Source organism: Osmia lignaria, unplaced genomic scaffold (genome assembly GCF_051020975.1).
Source record: "Osmia lignaria lignaria isolate PbOS001 unplaced genomic scaffold, iyOsmLign1 scaffold0040, whole genome shotgun sequence".
NCBI classification, from domain to species: Eukaryota; Metazoa; Arthropoda; class Insecta; order Hymenoptera; family Megachilidae; genus Osmia; species Osmia lignaria.
In genome coordinates, this window is record NW_027478181.1 from 31,706 (window position 1) to 56,692 (window position 24,987).

At 41.9% G+C, this 24,987-nt stretch overlaps 1 long non-coding RNA gene across 1 annotated transcript; it reads left to right on the forward strand.

Moving 5' to 3' along the window:
• Window positions 1–2,118: 2,118 nt before the first annotated feature.
• On the forward strand, window positions 2,119–3,275 carry LOC117611231 (uncharacterized). The gene is made up of 2 exons (XR_004583097.2): window positions 2,119–2,891; window positions 2,968–3,275. It is a non-coding gene; the product is annotated as an uncharacterized LOC117611231 (long non-coding RNA).
• Window positions 3,276–24,987: the final 21,712 nt, after the last annotated feature.

Consider the following 24,987-nt stretch of genomic DNA (forward strand, 5'->3'; position numbering starts at 1 on the left):
TGAAACGCATATAGTCAGGAAAACCCATGGAACCATTCAGACAACACCCAGTCAAATAATATTAGTTAACAGAATAAATAAAACCAGAATAAAGTCAAGGCAGCAAGACAACAAGCAACTGGCGGAAAGGAAATATGAGTCAGAAAATAAATCAAAATAAGTCAGATCAAATCAATGTATAACTATAATCAGGCAACATCAAAATGAATAATGAATAATAAATGAATGAATGAATACTGAATGCGAGAGGAAAAGCTGAAGATATTCACAAACTGAGGAACTACAGCAAATGAAAGTGTGTAACGCTTAACAGACATAGCTGACATAATGTAGTATAATGCAAAATAATGTAAAAGAAAATAAGACAAATTCAACAAGTGAGTTATATTCTAATTAAATATGACCGTAAACATTATTGACTCCATCCCCACTACTTTATAAATTATAGATTATAAATTGTAAGTGATTATGTCCATGCAGATGCAAATAGAAGGTAAAATTCATAACTGACTGATGTATAAAGATAGTAAATAATAAATATAATGACAAATAAAACAAATCAAATATAAGGTGCGTGGTTCAATTAGACACCACACCATTACATAGTAAAAGAATAAAATAAAGAATAACAGATAAATAAATAAATAAGCAAAGAAGTAGGGTATTTGAAATGAAATTCAAATGGTGTGATTATAACAGAAGCCACGCGCTGTCAAGCATTTGAATGGACAAAATCATCTATCCTATCAAGAAAATTAACCGTACTTAAATCCAAATAACTCTAAATAATAATTGTAGGTAATAAGCGAATGAATGAATGAGTGAGTGAGCAATAGAGCTATTAAAGAAGTTAATCAAGTTAAGGCAAATAAAGGCAGATAGAGAGAGTAAGGAAAGTAAAGAAAGTGTAAAGTATAGTATATAGACGAACGTAACTGACACAAAATAAAATAGAATAGAACAAGATACATTGAAGTACATTCCACCAACAAGCATATCCATACACTCATTCATACATCTCACATAGACGCAGTCATCCAATGAGGCTAAATCAAATAAATTTACAAAATCCATTACGTTGGATATGCAATGAGGCAGATTATATTATCCTGAACAGACATAATATTAAGAAGGTAGAAGGTACGAAGGTACGGTAAGATAAAATGAATACACTCAGCACCCGACAAGGCAACTAAGTGTTTCAGATATAACTGTCAATTAACTTTATTCATTAATTAGCCGTAGAAGGATAATGATGCAAAATATTACACAATATTACACAATACTAAATGAATTTATTGCAAATAATATGCAATATGCAAATTGGGTATAAGTATGAGTATAAAAATATGTATAAGTATAAGAATAATGAATATGTAAATATAAATATACAAATATATAAATAAATATAAATAAATACATATATATAATATATCAGAAAACGGAGCACAATAGCACATGTCACCACTCATTGCAATGGGTACACGCACAAATCACAAACTCACACGCACCGATATTCGATATTCAATATTAATGGCCTAATCAGAACTCAGCAATTTAACGATTCAATTAATTCACGATCCTCCTCCATGTCACAACCGAGTACATGGCACATGGAGATGGAGTAAACCAGTGCCGCCGATGATCATGTCAACCAAAGATAAGAAACCGCGTGAAGCTTAAGCCATAAACCATACGCCATATAGATGCGTAACCTTCGAGGAATTTCGTAAAATTTTCAGTTCGTCCCATTATGTCTGTTGTCTATTAAATTAGTTATCAAATTAATTAATTGATTATTACACGGGACGTACAAGCGCCCGCGACTAAATACATCAATAAAACACTTTCAATAAATTACAGTGAACGAAACCAAACACGAATAGAATGCAACGGAAGGTAACGATAGCGGAAGACATTCCGGTATCTCACTAAATAAAGTAAAGTACGCAACACTATCCGTTGATAATAATTACAAATTATCCTTAGTTGGTAACCATCCGCAGCACCGGCAGCCAAATATTATCGGCCACAAGCATTCTACTTATTTACCATACAATACTCGGCCGTTCATCCCGTAACGGTTATCCACCGACCAGCTATCCGCCGCGCAGCAGTTACCCACCGCGCGCCAGATATCTGCTACATCTCAGTTACCGACAGCTAAACTATCCGTCGCGCAACCGCGCCATCCTAGGAAGCCATACTTACCATCAGACTTACCATAAAAGATAAGTCCGATATCCAATACTATTCACGGAAAGGTAATTATAAACGGACAAATAAGACCCCAGACGGATTAAAATCATGAATAAATCAATTAATAAAACATTACCACGACTCACGGGAAAGGTAATTATAAAAGCAAACGGGCAACAAATAGAACCCCAGACGGATTAAAATCAAGAATAAATCAATTAATAAAACAATACCACGGCTATCATTTATTATTTATAAATATATAAATCATACGTTTGCAATAGTGTAGGATGAAGTAAATGTTAAGTATAAACAATGATGAAGATAGAATGAAATGAACGAAATGAAATCAACCCGAATAAGATCCGCAGATTGCAGGACGCATCATGTTACTGCCTATCGCGCCGCAGGAAACAAACTACGCAGAACAACGAAACAAAGAAACCACCACAGAACGAAAGGCTGAATAAATAAACGAATGAAACATTCAACCTAAACAGAATCGAAATCAAATATAGCCATCTCACAACGTCAGATAACGCATGGAGTCAGGAAAGTCACGTAGGACCAATCATGTAACACCCAGTCAGTTAATAAATAAATGTAACCAAAGTAGAATCAAAGCAACCAAGGCAGCAGGTAACTAGCAGAAAGGAGATATAAAAGAAAAGAAGAGAAAAGAAACAAACAAGGTAATGAATATAATAACGCATAATAAATTTAAACAAGAGTAGCACAAGTTAATGACATGAATATTAATTCCTACAGGAACAGCACACCGTCATCAAAGAGCTATACTATTATCGAAGAGAAACGGCTTGAATAAATTGAATTAAAGAATACCAGAGAAGAATATCAAAATGTCAAAATGTCCAAGGAATGTCCAAGGATAGAGGTGACAAGAAATAAAATAAAATAAATGATGGTAGACAGTGATACGTGGCACAAATAAATTAAAATATAGAAAATATATATAGAATAATTGTATGCAAACAAACCATAATTATATTAATATTAATGCCATTTACAGAACTTTGTACCATCGTGAGTCAAAATAAACTAAATCTTAACAGTTACCTTGATTCAATTTAATTCAGAATGAATGAACAATGACAGCATGAAATGAACGACTGAACAATGAAATAATCAATTAAAGATATTAAGAAGAATGAGGTAAATAATGAGGTAAATAATAAATAATAAGCATAAAGTAAAAGTGAAGGCCGTAACCAACCTAATGTAAATAATGTAATGTAATGCACTGTAATATAAGTAATGCAATATAATGCAAAACAGAATGCAATAATAAACTGAATACAAAATACAAAATACAAGAAGTGAATTCAATAGATATAACTGTAAAGATTATTAACTACAATACTCTATTTCTTTACCAGAGTAGATTATAAGTTAGACTGTAACTGGTAAATGGTAGATGATAAATGGTCATGTCAATACAACTGCAAATACAACTAATTAATGAATGACATATCAAAATAGAGTAGCTAAAGCAACAAATAGATGAAATGAAATATAAGGTACGTAGTTCAATAAACACTGTACCAGTGTATGAACTGAAATAAGAATAAAATGAAATAAAATAGAATAAATAAATAAGCAAATAATAAATAAGAGTAGATGAATGATAAGATTATAATAAAATTCACGCACAATCAAAGCATTTGGATGGACAAAACCACTTATCATAGTAGAGATAGCAAAACTTAATTAAAATAAGTAAAATAAGGTAAAATAAATCAATCATATCCATTAACCTCAATTGATCAGAATGAGTGAGTGAATGAATAATGAATGAGTGAATGGAACGATTAAGGAAATAAAGAAGGTAAGAAGGCGTGAGTGAGAGCAAAAAGCATGGATGTGTCAGAACGAATAAACAATGAGAGAATGAAAGAATGAATGACTGAACAGTGAAATAATCAATTAAAGATAATAAAGAAGAATGAGGTAAATAACAAGATAAATAATAAGGCATAAAATATAAAGTGAAGGCTGTACAAACATAATGTAAATAATGTCATTTAATGTAATGTAATATAATGTAAAACAAAATGAAATATACTAAAATAGAATACAAAATACCAGAAGTGAACTCAATGAAATATAACCGTAAAGATTATTAGCTACAACACTCTATTTCCTCACCAAAGTAGGTTATAAACTACATTATAAATGGTAAATGATTATGTCAATGCAAATGCAAATAGAACTGATTATTGGATGATATATCAAAATAAAATAGCTAAAGCAACAATGAAATCAAATGTAAAGTACGTAGTTCAATACACACTATACCAGTGTATAAACTGAAATAAGAATAAAATGAAATAAAATAAAATAAAATAAAATAAAATAGAATAAATAAATAAGTATATAATAAATAAGAGTACTTGAATGATAAGATTATAATAAAATTCACGCACAATCAAAGCATTTGGATGGACAAAACCACTTATCATTGTAGAGAAAGCAAAACTTAATTAAAATAAAGTAGTATAAATCATATCCATTAACTTTAATTGATCAGAATGAATGAGTGAATGAGTGAATGAATAATGAATAATGAATAATGAATGAATGGATGGAACGATTAAGGAAATTAAAGATTAAGGAAAATAAAGAAGGTAAGAAGGCGTAAGTGAAAGCAAGAAAGCAGGAATGTGTCAATGAATAAACAATGAGAGAATGCAAAAATGAACGACTGAACAGTGAAATAATCAATTAAAGATGTTAAAGAAGAATGAGGTACATAATGAGGTAAATAATAAATAATAAGCATAAAGTAAAAGTGAAGGCCGTAACCAACCTGATGTAAATAATGTAATGTAATGCACTGTAATATAAGTAATGCAATATAATGTAAAACAGAATGCAATAATAAACTGAATACAAAATACAAAATACAAGAAGTGAATTCAATGAAATATAACCGTAAAGATTATTAGCTACAACACTCTACTTCCTCACCAAAGTAGATTATAAACTAAATTATAAATGGTAAATGATTATGTCAATGCAAATGCAAATAGAACTGATTATTGGATGATGTATCAAAATAAAATAGCTAAAGCAACAATGAAATCAAATGTAAAGTACGTAGTTCAATACACACTATACCAGTGTATAAACTGAAAGAAGAATAAAATGAAATAAAATAAAATAATAGAATAAATAAATAAGTAAATAATAAATAAGAGTACTTGAATGATAAGATTATAATAAAATTCACGCACAATCAAAGCATTTGGATGGACAAAACCACTTATCATTGTAGAAAGCAAAACTTAATTAAAATAAAGTAAAATAAAGTAGTATAAATCATATCCATTAACTTTAATTGATCAGAATGAATGAGTGAATGAATAATGAATAATGAATAATGAATGAATGGATGGAACGATTAAGGAAATTAAAGATTAAGGAAAATAAAGAAGGTAGATAAAGAAGATAATGAAAATAAAGAAAATAAAGAAGGTAAGAAGGCGTGAGTGAGAGCAAAAGGCAGGAATGTGTCAACACGAATGAACAATGAGAGAATGAAAGAATGAATGACTGAACAGTGAAATAATCAATTAAAGATAATAAAGAAGGATGAGGTAAATAACAAGATAGATAATAAGGCATAAAATATAAAGTGAAGGCTGTAATCAACATAATGTAAATAATGTAATGTAATATAATGTAAAACAAAGTGAAATATACTAAAATAGAATACAACATACAAGAAGTGAACTCAATGAAATATAACCGTAAAGATTATTAGCTACGACACTCTATTTCCTCACCAAAGTAGGTTATAAACTAAATTATAAATGGTAAATGGTAAATGATAAATGGTTATGTCAATGCAAATGCAAATAGAGCTGGTTATTGAATGACGTATCAAAATAAAGTAACTAAAGTGACCAAGAAAGCAAATCAAATCAAATGTAAACTGCGTAGTTCGATAAACACCATACCATTGTATAGACTAACAATAAATAAATAAATAAGTAAATAAGTAAATAAGGATACTTAAATGATAAGATTATAACAAACCCTGCACCATCAAAGCATTTGAATGGACAAAACCACTCATCATCATAGAAATAAAAACTAAAGTAAAATAAATCATATCATATCCATTAATTTAACTTTAATTGATCAGAATGAATGAATGAGTTAATGAATAATGACTGAATGAATGGGAAGATTAAGTAAATGCAAGATTTAGAAAAATAAAGAAGGCAAGGAAGGTAACGTGAGTGAAAGAAGGCGTGAATGAAAGCAAGAAAGCGTGAATGTAATACAATATTATAAGTAAGTAAGTAAAGGAAAGGAAAGTAAATGAGCACCCATCACGCAACAAATAAACTACACAAAACTATTTACACCAGAAGCACATAAGCAATCCCTCATCGCACCACATCATTAAAACAAACACACTAAACCTGAAATAAACTAAAACAAAACTGGAACTGGAACAAGAGGAACAATTAAAAACACAACCCGGATTGTCCAATTTATTTATTTATTAATCAATTCAATTTATTTCAGCACATGTCACTGCTGCATCGTCGTGGAAAGACCAAAATGAAATATGTAAGCCACGATATAAGAAAGAAATAAAGGAATAAATACGATGAATACTATGAATGAGATAATCGAAAATCAAAATCGAAAGAACAAGAAAAGTAAATCACGTAACCACGTAACCAATAAACACGTTAAGTACGTTGTACCACGGATATGAATCGATGAAAATGACAAATATAATAAAATAAAATAAATAAACTAAACAATAAGCCGAACAACCGGATGACAAGCGGACTACGTATTGAATCACAAAATAAAGGAAATAAATAAATGCAATACCCGTAATGACGCGAATGACATGAAATAATATGAACCATGAGATATGAAATATGAATGTAGATGGTAAATAAAATAAATAAAATAGAATACGATGGGTAATGAAATAAATAAGACGAGACAGCAATGTAAACCGCGTAAACCATTAACACACCAAACAGCGATATTAACCACTGATATTAATATATATAGAACCAAATAGAACGGCAAATACGATAAGACGATAAATAAATTGAACAATTAAATCACGCAAAGGGACGTAAATTGCGCAGGTTTATTAATCACACAATTATACCGTTGCGAATAATTAAATAAATAAAAGACAACAATGAGATAGAATGAAATTACGGTAATAAAATAAATAAAACAAATAATGAATATAACGCAAGTTGCATAAATTATCAAGGCACACTACCCCACTGTACCATAATAAATAAAATAATATAAAATAAATGAAACAAACGCAAAGTAGCACAAAATAATGTGAAATATAAATAAAATATATAAGTATAAACGGCAAAGGAAAGGTAAAATAAAGTATAGAACACTGTAGACAATGAAACAATGAAATAATGAAGCGAAACATGTAAAATAAAATTGAAATGAAGATAAATGAAGATAAATTATGTAAATTGATAAACGCGTTAAAATGACAATGGAAAATAGTGGAAATAATAAAATGCGACGAATAAATACGACGAATAAATATGCAACACCGGCTAATCGAATAATCGAATCGATTAATCGAATGTGTTAATAAATAATAAATAATTAAATAAATAATACAGCGGAATAACGCGCCAGTCAAACGCATGCAACCAGATAGTAAAATAAAGTAAATTAATATACATTAATATAATAATACACACATAACGATGGAATATCGAAAAATATTGAAAAAATATCGATGCACTTTTACACAAATCACTTAATAAATCGACGCAATTAACGGAAAACAAAATAAAATCAGAATAAAGGAATAAAAATAATACGTCACCAAACCGTTGACCTAATTTCCCATCGTCTGTCCTCTTCTATCCAAGGCCCGGGTCGCGCGTGCAGGTTGACTATCCTTGTCCAACCACAGCAGCCATCTTGAAAACCTGTCAATCCTGTCTGATCTTGCATGCGTTGTCTTCATTAATTTAGTCGAAAAAAGTCACAAAAAACGCGGAATTTTAATGCGAAACGTTCCCGATTAATCAAAATTATCCGTAAATAATGTCTAATGTTCATAATTAACGCCACGAATACCGGGAACACACGTGGAAATGCCGCGTAACACGCACATCACATTTTCGTTATTTAACAATAAATTAACACATTATTTAATCACAAAACACAACAATAGCACTCCCGAACACTTAATAAACACTATTTAACAAAAAACGCGAATAAATAAGCCGCTTTTCACCGCGTTGCGAAACTAACCACGGAGCGACCACGAAACACGTCCGCTCTCCTCGACGCGTCGAGCGGGAATCACCCTAACCCTAACCCTAACCCTAACCTAACCCTAACCCTAACCCAACCCTAACCCCAACCCCAACCCCACATGCTACGGCACCTACGCACCTACCATGCTAGGGTTGGGGCTAGGCGAAGGGGTTACGGTTAGCGGGGTTAAGCGAATGGGGCTACGGTGAGGGAAAGGGGGTTACAGTTAGGCTACGTGTCCTAACCCTAACATGCTAAGGCACATACACACCCAGCATGCCAGGGTTAGGATTAGGCGAAGGCGTTAGGGTTAGGGGGGGTTAGGCGGAGGGGGGGTAAGGGTGAGGGGAAGGGCGCTAGAGTTAGGGTGCGTGTCCTCACCCTACATGCTAGGGCACATACACACCTAGCATGCTAGGGTTAGGATTTGGCGAAGGCGATAGGGTTAGGAGGGTTAGACGAAGGGGGGGTTAGGGTGAGGGGAAGGGGGTTAGAGTTAGGGTACGTGTCTTAACCCTAACATGCTAGGGCACATACTCACCTAGCATGCTAGGGTTAGGGTTAGGCGAAGGCGATAGGGTTAGGGGGGTTAGGCGAAGGGAGTTAGGATGAGGGGAAGGGGGTTACAGTTAGGGTACGTGTCCTAACTCTAACATGCTAGGGCACATACACACCTAGCATGCTAGGGTTGGGGTTAGGCGAAGGGGTTAGGGTTAGCGGGGTTAAGCGAATGGGGTTAGGGTGAGGGGAAGGGGGTTAGAGTTAGGGTACGTGTCCTAACTCTAACACTAACCCCCTTCCCCAACCCCAGCATGCTAGGACACGTACTCCTAGCATGCTGGGGTTAGAGGAAAGGGTTAGGGTTATGGTTAGGGTTAGGACACTCAAAGGAAATAAGATAAAACAAGTAAAAATATTACACCAAGCAATCAAACTTACATATAAATAGTGGATCGGAGACTTGGAATACTTCCAACCGCACTATAATTGCACAAATAACATATTTATAGGTAATAAATAACACCGGTCGGAAACGAAACGGGTAGCCATAACAGTAGGCTTAGTCATGGAATATAAAATATATTGAATAAATATAGCATCTTATTTCGACAAAGGTATATACAAATTGAATAGAGAATTTACAGGAGTGCTAGCAGCGAGCAAATAAGCGCCGTTAATTATATAAATTCAGCCCGCTACTTTTGATGGTGGCCGTGAACATGTGGGTGATCGACGTGTGGTTGGCGGCTCGCGTGTACAATGAATTAATCCTGTAATTGATCCGGTCGCTTGCACTGTTGCTGCGGATCTTGAGCGTTTCACCGACCGTTCGATGGTCCATATTTTCGTCTGAACTGCATTTAAACTAACTATATTCAACAATCCAGTGAACACGAGTCCGAGCTTGATGAATCGATGCTCGATAATGGCGTCGTTGCGCGCGAACCGGCGAGAAGACCACTCACCCTAACCCTAACCCTAACCCTAACCTAACCCTAACCTAACCCTAACCCTAACCCTAACCCTAACCTAACCCTAACCTAACCCTAACCTAACCTAACCCTAACCCTAACCCTAACCTAACCCTTTTTTTTTTTTTTTTTTTTTTTTGTTTTGATAGAAGAGGAAAATGCTTTTACGCACGCGCAGGTTATCCCCTTGTCGCACTATTCGGCTAGAGGGGGCCCGGGCAGTGTGGGACTCATATCCCCTGAAGGGGGGCCTGGCTCCCGTTGGTGAGGGCAAACCCAAAGAGGCAACCCAGAAGGGGCAACCTGATAGCCCAGCCCTAAAGGGTGGGCACAAATGATAACGGTCACAGCCCGGAAGGGGCGACCCTGCGGCGCCCAGAAGGGGCATCCGCGGCCTGATATACTACCCACTAAAAACCTCTCCCCTGACGTAGGCCGCCGGTACCCTTTCATCCGTTGAGGATATCCCAGTTGTACCGGCGATAGCCGCGACGGCGCTTTAGCTCCCAAGCTTTCATGTTCGCTTTCGTCTACCCTCAATCCGCTATGCGCTAGGCACCACAGGGGATTGAGGAGCCACGCCGTAACACCTCCGATCAAGCGGTAGGATATTTTAACCTGCACGGTTTATGCGCAGGATTTTTCTTCGGCCACGACCAGGAACCGGAGCTCCTGCTCAACGGGTGATCGCGCCCCTACTTCACCTGCCTGCCATTAGCGAGGCCAGGAAACTTTCTCTTCGGCCACGATCAGGAACCGGAGGACTTTCCCACTCATCGGGTGATCGCGCCCCTACTTCACCTGCCTGCCATTAGCGAGGTCAGGAGCTTCCTCTTCGGCCACGACCAGGAACCGGAGGACTTTCCCACTCAACGGGTGGTCGCGCCAAATTTCACCTGCCTGGCACTACCCAGGACAGGGCTTCTTCTTCAGTCGCAATCAGGACCGGGATATCATATCACGCGGGTGACCGACCAATCTTCGTCCACCATGGTAGGTTGATAATGATGATGTGGCTTATCCTTGAAGTCATCACGCCCACCTGACCTTCCACGAGGACAGGCCATTTTTCTTCAACCACGATCGGCACCGGAGGACTTTCCCACTCATCGGGTGATCGGGCCGTGTCTTCACCAGCCTGCCATAAGCGAGGTCAGGAAGCTTTCTCTTCGGCCACGACCAGGAACCGGAGCTCCTGCTCAACGGGTGATCGCGCCCCTACTTCACCTGCCTGCCATTAGCGAGGCCAGGAAACTTTCTCTTCGGCAACGATCAGGAACCGGAGGACTTTCCCACTCATCGGGTGATCGCGCCCCTACTTCACCTGCTTGCAATGCGAAGACAGGGCTTCTTTTTCGGCCACGACCAGGAACCGGAGCTCCTGCTCAACGGGTGATCGCGCCCCTACTTCACCTGCCTGCCTTTAGCGAGGCCAGGACTTTCTCTTCGGTCACGATCAGGAACCGGAGGACTTTCCCACTCATCGGGTGATCGCGCCATGTGTTCCGCCTGGCATATATGTGAGCACAGGGCTTGTTCTTCGACCACGGTCAGGAACCGGGAAATCCTTTCCCCGGTTGACCGCGCCATGTCTTGGTACGCTGCGACCCTCGATGACTTGTCCCATACGTACTCCAGACACACACACACCGCTCCCAAACATTATAGCATCGAAGTCCGAGCAACCCAAGCAAGTAAAGGAGGCATGCAGAATACCCATGAAGAAAACAGGCACATAGAGTAGCCGTTCCCTACCCAGGTGTAGAACGAAAGTGTAAGAAACAGACTCAGACTCCAATCCTATCGCATGAGTAAGATAATGTAGAAGTAAAAATTGCTGTTGGCAAGAGTGGTAAAACAGGCAGCTGTAGCAGAAAGAGTAGAAAAGAAAGAAAAGTTAGTTAGGGAAGTATAATAGTAAATGTTAGCACACACAATCAACACCCAAACTAAATTAACCACGCAACACTGCGTTGAGCTCTGCTGCATTGAGTAATAACTAAATAAATAAGCAATGAAGTAAACCGATAATCAAACAAAAGTGTCAAAAGGAAAAAGGAGTATTCCATTAGGGCGCCTTGAGCAATAACAATTCTTATCAAAGTATAAACAAACATTGCTGCGTTCACTTACTTTATTAACAACTGAGCCATATCAAAATGGGTAGAAGAAAGTGCAAAATTATACATACAGTATTGTCAAAGCCGAACTAAGTAGATGTAAATTTGTAATATATAATTTGTATATGGATTAATATAGTCAAGACACAGCATAATAGTGACACCTAAGTCATCTCATAACACAATGCAACAGAAAACGCAGGATCAAACTGTCCTTAAAATATATATGAAGGTAACGCAGCACAATGAAACGTACATAATATATGCATTCAAACAACAAATCCATATAAACCAAACTCTACCAAATTCTAATAGATTCTAGTGAATTCCATTGAATCCATTATGTTCAGCATGCAATAAGGCCAATTAAACTACACTAAGGCATATAGACATATGTCATCACATAATAATGTAAATATGTAAATACGGCAGGTACGGTGAAATAAAATAAAACAAGCACTTATAAAGTCATTTAATTAATTTAACCTAATTTATTCAATATACCATATGTCACCGCTAATCACCCCATTTGTTTATTCACTCAATTATAGTAATATAAAGAATAGGAGATAGGGAGTTATATAATACAATACAGTACAGTTTACAGTGTAGCGCAAAATACTGCCTAAGTATAACCTAATGTAACTGAAATAACTGAAATGACTGAATATAATCCAAAATCTGAGATAATAATATAGTAATATAACATATTCAATACTTTATTCAATACATAGATTGAATTGAACGGAGATAGAAGGTAATTGAATGTAATAAACATGAATATAAATATGACTATAATATAAAAATAAATAATATAATATAATATATTATAATTTACACAGAACGGAGTAAATAGCACCACTTTGAAACACATACACTGCAATGGAACACAATGCATCGCGGTGGAGCGCGCATTTCACCACAATCACCTTCGCACCAATTAAATTTTGATTTATACTTAAATAGAAGAATTAAATAGTTAATTTAGTTATCACTTCACATCACAGATCACAGACGAGTAAATAATGCACAAATTTGCACAATGCCCGGAGAAGAGAAGAGTAAACACGCGTCACGGAAAACTATGTTACCTAAGACTGAAACCGGGCCGAGTAAAAGAGCGAGAGCGAGACCATAAAGTATAAAACATATAGAGATAGAACCTAGTGTTCATAAAATTCCCTAGTTCACTCCATAATGGTTATCAATCGTCAATTATCCATCAAACCATCAAATTAAGTAATTAAGTAATTATAGAGAATATATAAGTGCTCATAAGCGAAAAGCGAAAATGCATAAACAAAACAGTTTGAACAAATCAAAATGAATCAAAATGACCAAAACCAAAGATAATGTACCTACAAAAGATGACCATAAGCCGCAAGCTATGCCTAGTTGGTAATCAACCGCAGTACCAAGGATATTACCAGCAACAAATATTCCGTTTACCAGACAATGATACTCGGCCGCTCACTCCATAACGGCTATCCACAGGCAAATTATCTGCCGCGTAGTAGTCACCTACCACGCGCCAATTACCAGTTACACAGTTACCGACTGCAGAACCGTCCATCGTGCTGCCGCGCAATCCTGGGAAGCCGTACTTACCATCAGACTTACCATCAAAGATAAGTCTGGTATACAATACTATAATCGAAAAGATAATTATGCTAAATCAATGGAATCAGAGATAAACTTCAAACGGGCCAACATCAGGCATTAATTAATTAATATATAAAGAAATAAGTCAATATTATGATTATAAATACATTACCTATATAAAACATCATATAAGTTTGTGATAAAATAATAAGATAGAATATAATTATAGTTAAAACGCATAAAGTAGCCTGACACGATATAAGTCAATAAAATAATTAGAAAAATAATAAAAATAATAAATCATAGAATCAGCCCGAATAAGTCCCGCAGATTGCGCAGATTGCAGGACGCACTGCGTTACTGCATGATAACATCGCAAAGAAACAAATTATACAAAAGGCAATCAAGATAAAGGAAAACAACCGCCAAGGAATGAGAGGCCGAATAAATAAATAAAATAAGACCCTAAACCAAAGCAATATCAATATAAAACGCATATAGTCAGGAAAACCCATGGAACCATTCAAACAACACCCAGTCAAATAATATTAGTTAACAAAATAAATAAAACCAGAATAAAGTCAAGGCAGCAAGGCAACAAGCAACTGGCGGAAAGGAGATATGAATCAGAAAATAAATCAAAATAAATCAGTTCAAATCAATGTATAACTATAATCAAACAACATCAAAATGAAAAATGAATAATAAATGAATGAATGAATACTGAATGCGAGAGGAACAGCTGAAGATATTCACAAACTGAGGAACTACAGAAAATGAAAGTGTGTAACGCTTAACAGACATAGCTGACATAATGTAATATAATGCAAAATAATGTAAAAGAAAATAAGATAAATACAACAAGTGAGTTATATTCTAATTAAATATGACCGTAAACATTATTGACTCCATCCCCACTACTTTATAAATTATAGATTATAAATTGTAGGTGATTATGTCCATGCAAATGCAAATAGAAGGTAAAAATTCATAACCGACTGATGTATAAAGATAGTAAATAATAAATATAATGACAAATAAAAACAAATCAAATATAAGGTGCGTGGTTCAATTAGACACCACACCATTATATAGTAAAAGAATAAAATAAAGAATAACAGATAAATAAATAAATAAGCAAAGAAGTAGGGTATTTACCCTAACCTAACCCTAACCCTAACCCTAACCCTAACCCTAACCCTAACCCTAACCCTAACCCTAACCTGACCTAACCTAACCCTAACCTAACCCTAACCCTAACCCTTTTTTTTTTTTTTTTTTTTTTGTTTTAACGAGGTGGGAAAAATGCATTTATGCAGACCGGGCTACGGTGTTAGATGCCCGGTACTGTGGGACTCCCAGACACTGGTATACCCACTAAAAAACCCACCTCGATTTCTCCTTCATGTTTCCGGCCTCCTCCCTGCCAACCCCCGGAAAAGCCGCGATCTAGTGATCTATAGCATTACTTCGAGGGGGGGGGGGTCAAATGGTGCACTAAACCTTTGGAGCAGCTTATACTTCTCTCGGCACTTCTTCTGTATCTCTTGCTCCATCCGATGGGCCACGCCCTGTTCCATCGGGACACGCCCAGTGGGCGTCAACAGATGCTGGAGGCGATGCAGACGCCTATTTAAAATTCGTCAGCTTATAAAAGTATGCATGACCATACTCCAGGGGTAAAACGATAGTCGAGCTAAAGTGCCCTTTGTCAGATTTAAACTAAAATAAAAATACTGCACATAGTTGCGTCTGTCCAATAAAAATCTCATAAAAATCGGATTGCATAGCAATAATTACTATTAAATAAATAAGTAAAATACGTAAATACTTATAAACAAGCACTCAGTAACATAAAATAGGCGTGTATAGGGCGCTCTGACTAGAATCTCCTCGTTTATGTAATATCTATTACTTGGGTGGGCATATCATTGGGATTGCCTTGCGCTCTCCTCTCTTTTTCTCTATCCCTCTCATATTTCTCTTTCTCTCTCATACAGCTGGTTGCAAACATGATTATCTGTTCTCTACTTCTGCTGTCACCAAATAGCCTGATGAAGTTTCCAACACCTAGATTTTCACCTATGGTGGCATTCATTGTTGCTCTTTTTTCCCTCCAGCGACTACAATGGAGTAGAAAATGTTCTGGATTATCTTCGTGTCCCTCACAGAACCAACAGCATGCGTTTTCTTGTTTGCCAATCCTCAATAGATACGACCCAAAACACCCATGACCCGTTAAAACTTGGGTCACATGGTAGCTCAGAACCTTTGGTCCCCATGTAACCCACTCCCTTATGTTGGGAATCAGTTGGAAGGTCCACCTACCCTTCGTCGACGCTGTCCATCTGCTCTCCCAGGTATCCATTGTCACCTCCCTCTCTTCTTTCTTGATCCTGACGATCTCCTCAATACTGAGTTCCCTATTTTCCTTCCTTTTCTCGTAAATGCGTGCTCTTTCCTTCACCAGCAGGTCGATGGGTATCTGTCCTGTTATTACACAGAGTGCATCCCATGATGTTGTTCTATAGGCTTGCGCTACCCTTAGCAGCGCGGTACGCTGTGTGCTATACAACAAGTTGCAATTTGTTCTAAACTCCAGCCCCCCAACCCATAGCGGGGCCGCGTAGAGTATCACCGACTCTACTACTCTATAGAACAGCCTCCGGGCCAGGTTTCCTGCACCACCAAGGTTGGGCATCAGGTGAGCCAACACACCTGCATATTTAAGAGCCCTGCTACAGGCGGTTTCAATATGACTCTTAAAACCATGGTTCATGCCCAGTATAAGGCCCAGATACCGTGCCGTACGTGCAGTTCTGATCTCCGCATCCCCACATATCACGCTAAGGCCACCCACTACCTTCCTTCCCGTCAACAAAATGGCTTCCGTCTTATGGTGCGCCAGACTCAGCCCCTCACTCTTGTACCATACCCCCAGGTCTTTGATGGTCTCCTGTGCTACATGCACCATTCTAGCCAAATCGACATCAACGATGACAATACCAATGTCATCCGCATACGCCACCAGGTGCACATCTATGCGCAGTCTCACCCTCAGTAAGCCGTCGTATACCAAGTTCCACAGAATTGGGCCGATGACGGAGCCCTGTGGAACCCCCCCAAACACCTGGAAATTGAGTTCCCCCTCCGCCGAATCATAGACTATCCACCTTTCATCCAGGTAGCTTCTTATCAGGTTAACAAGCTCTGGTGCAAATCCTCTTTCCTCTAAGCACCTAATGACACTGTCCCACCTGATCGTGTTAAATGCATTTTTTACATCCAACAGGATCAGGAGGCAGTGCCTTCCATCTTTGCGGGCCTTTTGCCAGATGCCATCCACTTTGTCCATTGCGTCGAGCGTTGAGCGACCTTTCCTAAAGCCATATTGATTATCGGCCAAGTCATTATTTTCTAATTCTCTTAAGATACGCGTCTTAACAAGTTTTTCCAGTATTTTCGCCAGGCAGGAGATTACCGAGAGGGGCCTATATGCCCTCTCATCTGCTCTTGTCGCCTTCCCTTTAGGTAATAGGACCAAACGTCCGGTCTTCCACGACCTTGGCCAATATCCTCTAGCATAACAGGTGTTATAAATATACGCTAGCCACCTAGCCGCTCTCAGGCTGAATTTTTTTGCTATTGACGTAGGCATCCTATCAGGCCCAGGCGCTTTGTTAACTGGTAGACATCTAACCACTAAGGTAATCTCTTCGGGGGTAATCCCTCCCACTCTTCGGTGCTCAAGCGTGACAGGTACAGGTACAGGTACATCTGGCAGTTCTTCTTCCACATTAATTTCTCTCTCTCTACTTTCTGTTTCTCTTTCAGGTATCTCTCTCAGTCCCCCAGGTAAGTATCCCGTACCTCTTCTCTCTCCATTCTTATCATTGTTATTTTCTTTTTCAGGTGCTACAGTACATCCGCGTTCATCAGGTAAGTATATAACTTCATCTTCATTTTCAACAGTTCTAACCACTATTTCAGTGTTTTTTTCAGGTGTATCCGGCCTCGGAGGGGACAGGATAAATAATTTCTTTACCACTGACCCTACTTCTTCGGCACTCAGTATATCTGGCTTACTACCCTTTCCCTTCAGTTTCCATGTGACCACCTTGTACGGTTTCCCCCATATATCCTTGTCAATATCCGTTAGCATATTTTTCCAACTAGTTTTTTTGGCTTTTTCCACCGCACGCTTCATTGTTTTCTGTGCCTTCTTATATACCTTATACGCCTCCTCTATATCTCTCTCATTACCCTTAGCCCTTAACCTAGTGTGTCTCCTCCTCGCCTTGTTTACCTCTTTTTTGCATCTAGCTGTATCCTCATTCCACCAGTATACAGGTGTTTTGTTACCCTTGTAAGGGCCTCTATAAGAAGTATACTTGTTAACCAGTCTATCCACGTCCTCAATAAACCTGTCTACCTCCAACGTAGTGCCCGTTTTAGCTCTCTTGTCATAGGACTCGTCACCGTATTTCCGGATAAGTTCCTCCAGGAGTCCAGCTTCATCAATTTTTGGTTTTCCTAGGTCAAACGGGTCCTTCTCCCTCATGGAATCCGTCTTAGCCCTGCCAAACTTTCGCACAATATATCTGTGGTCCGATGCCGTGTATATGTCCAATACATCCGATGTTACGTGGAGTTTCATGGCGTCGTTGCTACAGAAAAGGAGGTCAACCACTGACCCCCCTCCCCTATCACAAGTAACACCTCCTTTTGCTATGGTGGGGGTCAGTCCCAGCCCATTACACCACTGGTACAGAGTCCTGCCTCTACTGCACCACTTCTTCGACCCCCACAGTGGCGATTTAGCGTTGAAATCACCTGCGACTATGACCTTGGTTAAAGTCCCCTTAATACCAGCTAGAAACATCTCCATCAACGCTAGTTGTGCCTCAAAAGCTTGGCTACTATCGTTGGGGGAGGCATATACGCTCATTATGCATATATCATTGTAATTGATGCAGACAAAGCCCTTATCTCAGCTCAGGACCGTTAACTTCCTGCTTTTTGCTATACCTGTGGTGGTGATGCTGATGGAAGCCCTACCCGTTAAGTCCGTAAACCAGTTATCTGGCGTTAAATACGGTTCGGACAGCACCAGTATGTCCGCTTCCTGCTCCCTTGCACTGACAGCTAGCAGGTCATGCGCCAGTCTACAGTGGTTAAGATTCACCTGGAGAATGTTTATATTATGGTCGCCTTTTATTTTTAAGCGCCTCCTTGTATCTCGGACACCTTACAGAGGCCGCAACATGTCCGGTCTGACTCTCGGCGAGACCGTCTTCCACACAGAGCCTACACTTTGGCTCGTTTGAGCAATCTTTCATGTGGTGTCCTACAGCCCCACATTTCCTACACAATCCGCCATCTCCCACAACGAGCTTGCAGCCACCCGCTATGTGGCCAATACCATGGCATTTATAACACCTAAGTAGCCTCGGTATCTCTCTCGCAGAAATAACCGTCCATCCAACCATAATCCTGTTCGCCCTCAGAATCCGTTGCATGTCCGCAGCAGGTCCCTCAACAACCGCTACTTTGCTCATTCTTGGGTCTGTGCGGAGAACTTTGACCCTCACACCTTTGGCCTCGTGTCCAAGCTCAGCCCTGATGGCTTCCAGGACCTCCTCTTTCTCTACCGAGGGATCTATCCCCCTCATCTCTACATCCATCATTGTTTGTAGCTTGGCTACCTCTACATTCACTCCCAGCTTACCATCTAAGTTTTTCCTTAGTTCATCCAGGTCAGACCCAGGTGCAAACTCTATCAGCAGGTTCCCTGCCCTGGTCTGCTTAACATTTCTAACCCCATCAGGGACCCTACCAGTTACACCCTTAACTTTTTTGAGTACCTCCGCGAAGGAGGTCTCTTTTCCAAACCTAACCGCGATCGCCTGCGGTTTCACGGCCCTCCTGGGCATATTCTTAGAACCGCCCCCTCTCTCGTTCGCGTTTATCCCCCTAGAGTTCCTATTCGGTGTTACCGTTTCCTTCCTATCAGAGTCCTCCAGGTTAGTTTTCCTCCTTCTCCTTCTAATCTCCGCCCATTCCCCCTCTCCGGAGTCTTCTCCTACATCCTGTGCTCTACCTTTGTACCTATCAACTGGTCTCCTCTCTCTAGGTGTCTCGCTCTGTGTGTTGAAGAACCTTGTCCTCTTCCCCTGATTATCCGTGGGGGGGGTGATCTCCTTTCTCTTCTGTCTATTCGGAAGAGGGGGGAAATCACCCCTCCCATCACTTTCTGTTTGCGTCGCAATTGTCTTTTTTTCTTTTTCAGGTGGCTGTTCAACACTCATTCCTCCTGGCGTCATCATTGTCTTCGTCTTCATCTGGTAAGTATCACTGTTCTTCCCGCTCCTTGTGTGGTCCGTGTGGGCCATTCTTAGGTCAGTCACCGCCAACATCACCTCTCTAATGTTGTCTTTGAAAGACACGTACGTGCTCCTGAGTGCACAATCTGTATCACCTCCCTTTTTCAGGATCAGATTGTCAAAAACTGCGTTGTGATCATTAATCACGTTGAGAACCCTCTCTAGGACCGCCAAACTCGCGTCAACCTTTTCCTCCAGGGTTAAACTCTCCTTTCTTTGTTGTGGAGGGGGTTTTCCTATTTTTCTTCCTCGCGCAAGTCTTCTACTTACATCGCTATCACCATCTGTTTCCGACTCGTCTCCCGTCAGGTCGACCGACTCCAACCTTTTTCTTGGTGCTTTAAAAACACTGTCCTTGTGGATACTCGGAGGAGTTCTGCTCACGCGCGGCTTTCTCACAAACGCACGCTTTTCATCCGCTGATCCTTGATTGGATGCAGATGCTTCGCCAGTAGCTGTTACCTTTACGGGGGCCTGGCGGTCTACCACCCGTATTGTGTAGTCGCTAGATAACGACGCGGGGGAGCCTACACACAAACTACCCGCCGCGCCGGTACTGGGGGGTCCGATTCCCCCTGCACCGTAAGTCTTTTTGCTTTCTTTAACGTGTTCCATATTAAATTTATAATTAGAGAAGTCCATGTTAACAAAGCCAAGTCGTCATAATTTAATACCGTCCGATACCAGTCCATTAATCTTAAGCGTTATACCGGGAAACAAGCCTATCCGTCAACAATTTCCTCAACACACGAAAAAACTCAAAACATGCTTATATTGCCATAAAATCGTTAAAAAACCACCTTAGTAACACTTCACAAGCCGGGAATGATGGGGAGTATCTTGAACAATCGAAATCCGCGAACTCGTCAGGAATTGTTCAGAAATCGTGCGCGGTTCTCATATTTCCATCCGCACTTTGATTTGTTCGTTTAAACCCATCACTATCGCATAATAACCGTGTTTCGTCACTTGGGGTCTCAGAAACCCCAGCCCCTGTACGACGAGAACCATCTTGTTGGGTGCTTCAGCGCCCCAGCCCCTTACAGGCTGTGGACCATCTCAGCTGGGTGTTACAGGACCCCAGCCCCTTAAACACTCGAGGTATACATCGGGTTCTCTACAACCCCACGGGGTAGCAGGCGCCCCATGGAAAGTCAAAAGTCACTTCACAGCCGTAGTTACGGAGATCCAGTGCGCACACCTCGCCGCGCATTACGTCACAGTGACGTCAAGGGGTATCAAGAAACCCACTGGGGTCTTTAGGTCCCATGGAAAGTTATAAATCGACCCATGGCGAGATTTTCGAAATTCATCGCGCACTCTTTTCTGCGCACTGCGTCATAGTGACGTCATGGGGTCGCTAGGTCCCCCCTGGGGTCTTCAAGACCCTGGGGGTCCCCAGGACCCCATGGGTCAAAATGACCCCCTGGGTCACCCAGGACCCCGAAAATATATTTTTCGAATTCCGGTGAGAAAATTTTCGCGACCAGTATATCGCCCACTACCGTGCCGCGACATATTATCGTCAACATGCTGTAAGTATACGAGCATCGCGCACTTCTGCCGCGCACGTGACGTCAGAATTAGCTTACCAACGCTCACCGAAGTACCTATTAAAATCCGTAGGGTGCCAAAAAATGTTGAAGTAGCTGAAAACGTCTAAAAATCGCCATGGAAACTGTATTTCCTGGGAGTAAATTGACTAAAAGACAGTCTCGGCACACTCTTTGTGTCTTTTTATAGCCATATAAACCGTTTTAATAATATTAAACAATTTCTCATATTTATTTCCGTGCCTCGGGCCCGAGTCACGGTAGGTCCTTCGGTGTTCTTCTTCACTCGACTTGCCATTGCGCCGGCGCAAGCTGTTTCAGGCGTTCTGATTGGTCGAGAGGCTCTTCACGCATGCGTATCTCCCGGGAAGATAGTTCGGAGAGCCGCGCTAGTCGTTTCCGGCCATCTTTTCGCGCATCCGCCATTGCCACGTGTATTTTCTCGATGTTTAACTTCTAATATCATCGATAATAATAGTTTTAAACCACTCACCGGTGCTGGGATGATTACCTCGTGTATATTGGGTGCTCTCGATGTGTTACCACTGTGTGTAGTACCTCTCCAAAGTGTCCAAGTGCATGCGAAGTATTCCATGTTTCGTGTCAGTGCACGTGGTTCCTCCATCTTAGATTCCCTCGTGTCATGTTATAATTTGTGCCGTTTCTTCGTTAATTGTCCACTTCCTTCCTATATATTGTTGTCAAAATGCTCCGTACACGTTCACCAATGTTATTTTATAACCTAATACTCGTTCTTGTGGAGTGCAGTGTAATTATTTATGGTGTTATAGTTTCACCTGTCACTTTCATTTTCCAGGGCTCTTTAAATGTCAATAACTATGTTTCTGTTGGTCCTTTTTCCACTCACAATATTCTATAATGTACAATACAACAAAATACACAAACCTAGTTATAAATAATTATTTTACGAGACCCCTTTACCGCACTTATCCCGATATTTGCCGGAGCGAACCCGACACACGTCCGCTCGGTACGGCAGCCCGCACTGCACCCAACCCTAACCCTAACCCTAACCTAACCTAACCTAACCTAACCCTAACCTTTTTTTTTTTTTTTTTTTTTTTTTTTATACGTGGAGGAAATCTTCCGAAGACACCTCCCGCCCCCCTGGGGAGGGGCAGGAGGTAGTGTGGGATTTCTACCCACTAAAACCTCCACGGTGACCTGCACTGGGCTGCAGGGAGGGCCCCGGGACCTCTTGCGAACACTCCGGGACCCCCCCGCCCTTGGCGCGACTGCGCCCCATCTCGGGGGAGGGTCTAACCTTTGACCCTCCCCCATACGTGCCAACTCCGCCGACGTCGGGGGTCACACCCGACGCCGGCTACTCCTCGGGCCGCGTGCAATGACGACCGGGGCCCCAGCCCCGGCCACCTGCGGCCCGGCGGCCCCGCACCATGCTTGCGGGGCCGCCATATCCTTTGATGGGGAGAGGGCAAATCCCTCTCCCCGTCTCCTCCTCTTCTGGGGAAGGCTGGCGCCTCCCCCTAGTCCTCTTCGGGGGAGCCGATGCTCCCCCATCCTCTTCTATCGGTGGGGGCGGTGGGGCTGGTATGTAATAGCTTCACGGCCCACCGCCCCGTCCGCCTCATCTGCTGTTGGCGCCGTCGGGAGGCCTACCCCGACGGCGCGTCCTCCTGCGGGCGGGGTCAGCTCTCTCCCGGCCCCGCTCCGCTTCCTCCTTAAGGGCGATGACCTCCTCACAGAATGAGGTCACCGCCCGCCACTGATCCTCGCCGGAAAGCATGGCTCTCACTACCGCCTCCGGCGAGAGATCAGGGCCTACCTCGCACTCCAGGGCGTGACGGGCCCGCGCAAACACTGGGCAATGTTGCAGTGTGTGCTGCGCGGAGTCCCGCTCCGCCCCGCAGTGGTGGCATATCGGCGTCGCCTCGCGACCTATCCGGCACAGGTAGTCACCGAAGCAGCCGTGCCCGGTGAGTACCTGCGTGGTCCGGTAGGTGACCCTTCCGAAGCCGCGGTCCCGCCATTCGTTGATAACCGGCAGGACCGCCCCGACCGCTCGCTGGCCGGCCGCGCCGCTCTGGATGAGCTCGCGGCGCCACCGGTCCAGGGCATTTTGCCGGGCCTGGTGCCTCCACTCCTGTTCGACCGTCGGCTCTGGCGGTGCCTCGCCCGTCTGGCGGTGGCCGCGCAAGCGCCAATACAACGTGGCGCCGGCCTCCGCCTCGTGCTTAAAAGGCACGACACCCGCCAGAGCCATCGCCGCCGCGTGGGAGACCGTGCGGTACCCCCTCACGACCCTGATGGCCATCGTCCTCTCTACCCGCCGCAGCACAGCTTGACTGCGACGGGACGCCATCAGGGCCTGGGCCCATATCGGCGACCCATAAAGGGCCATACTCCGCACGATCCCCGTGTAGAGGCGGCGAATCTTCTCGCTAGGCCCCCCGATGTTGGGCAATATCTGCCCGAGGGCGTTTGTTGCCCTTTCCAATCGGGGGGCCAGACGGTCGAAATGATCCTCGAAGCACCAGTGGCTGTCCAGGTGGAGGCCCAAGTACTTGAAGCCCTTGCCCACCTGGACTCTTGTGTCACCTACCCGGATCCAAGACTGGGGCGGTGGCGCGACCCCACGCCGAGGCGAGTAATGCCACATCGCCTCGGTTTTATGGGGTGCTAACTGAAGCCCCAGCCTCCGGATGGTCGCTGCGACGGCAGCCACACCTATCTCCATAAGACGACTGGTCCTGCTCCAGTCCCGGTCGGTGGCAAAGATGTGGGTGTCGTCACAGTAACACCGCACACTTACCCCGTCCGGGACGGCGACCCACAGAGTCTTGTTGTACCCCAGGATCCACAGCGGCGGTCCCAAACGGGACCCCTGGGGTACACCCCTCTCGACGCCCCTCGTGTATATGCGTTCGTCCCGGCCCACATACATAATGTACCTATCCCATAGGTAGTGCCCTATGATCCTCGTCAGGTATGGGGGCGCCTCGTGATCGTTTAGCGCCCCCATTATCGTCCCGTGGGGCAGGGTGTTAAAGGCGTTCACTATGTCTAGTGAAACGCCCATCCCCACCCCGCCCCTGGACGTGGCCGAGTCGCAACAGGAGCGCAGCGAGTGAATTGCATCGATGGTGCTGCGCCCCTGTCTAAAGCCAAACTGCGACTCGGCCAGATCAGGGCCCACCAGGGATAGGTGCCGGGCGAGGCGGTCAGCTATCACCGCTTCGAACAGCTTCCCGACCTCGTCCAGCAAAACAATGGGCCGGTACGCAGAGGGGCTCTCTGCGGGCCGTCCTTCCTTCTTCAGCAGGACCAGTCGTCCCACCTTCCACTCCCTAGGGAATGTCCCCTCCTT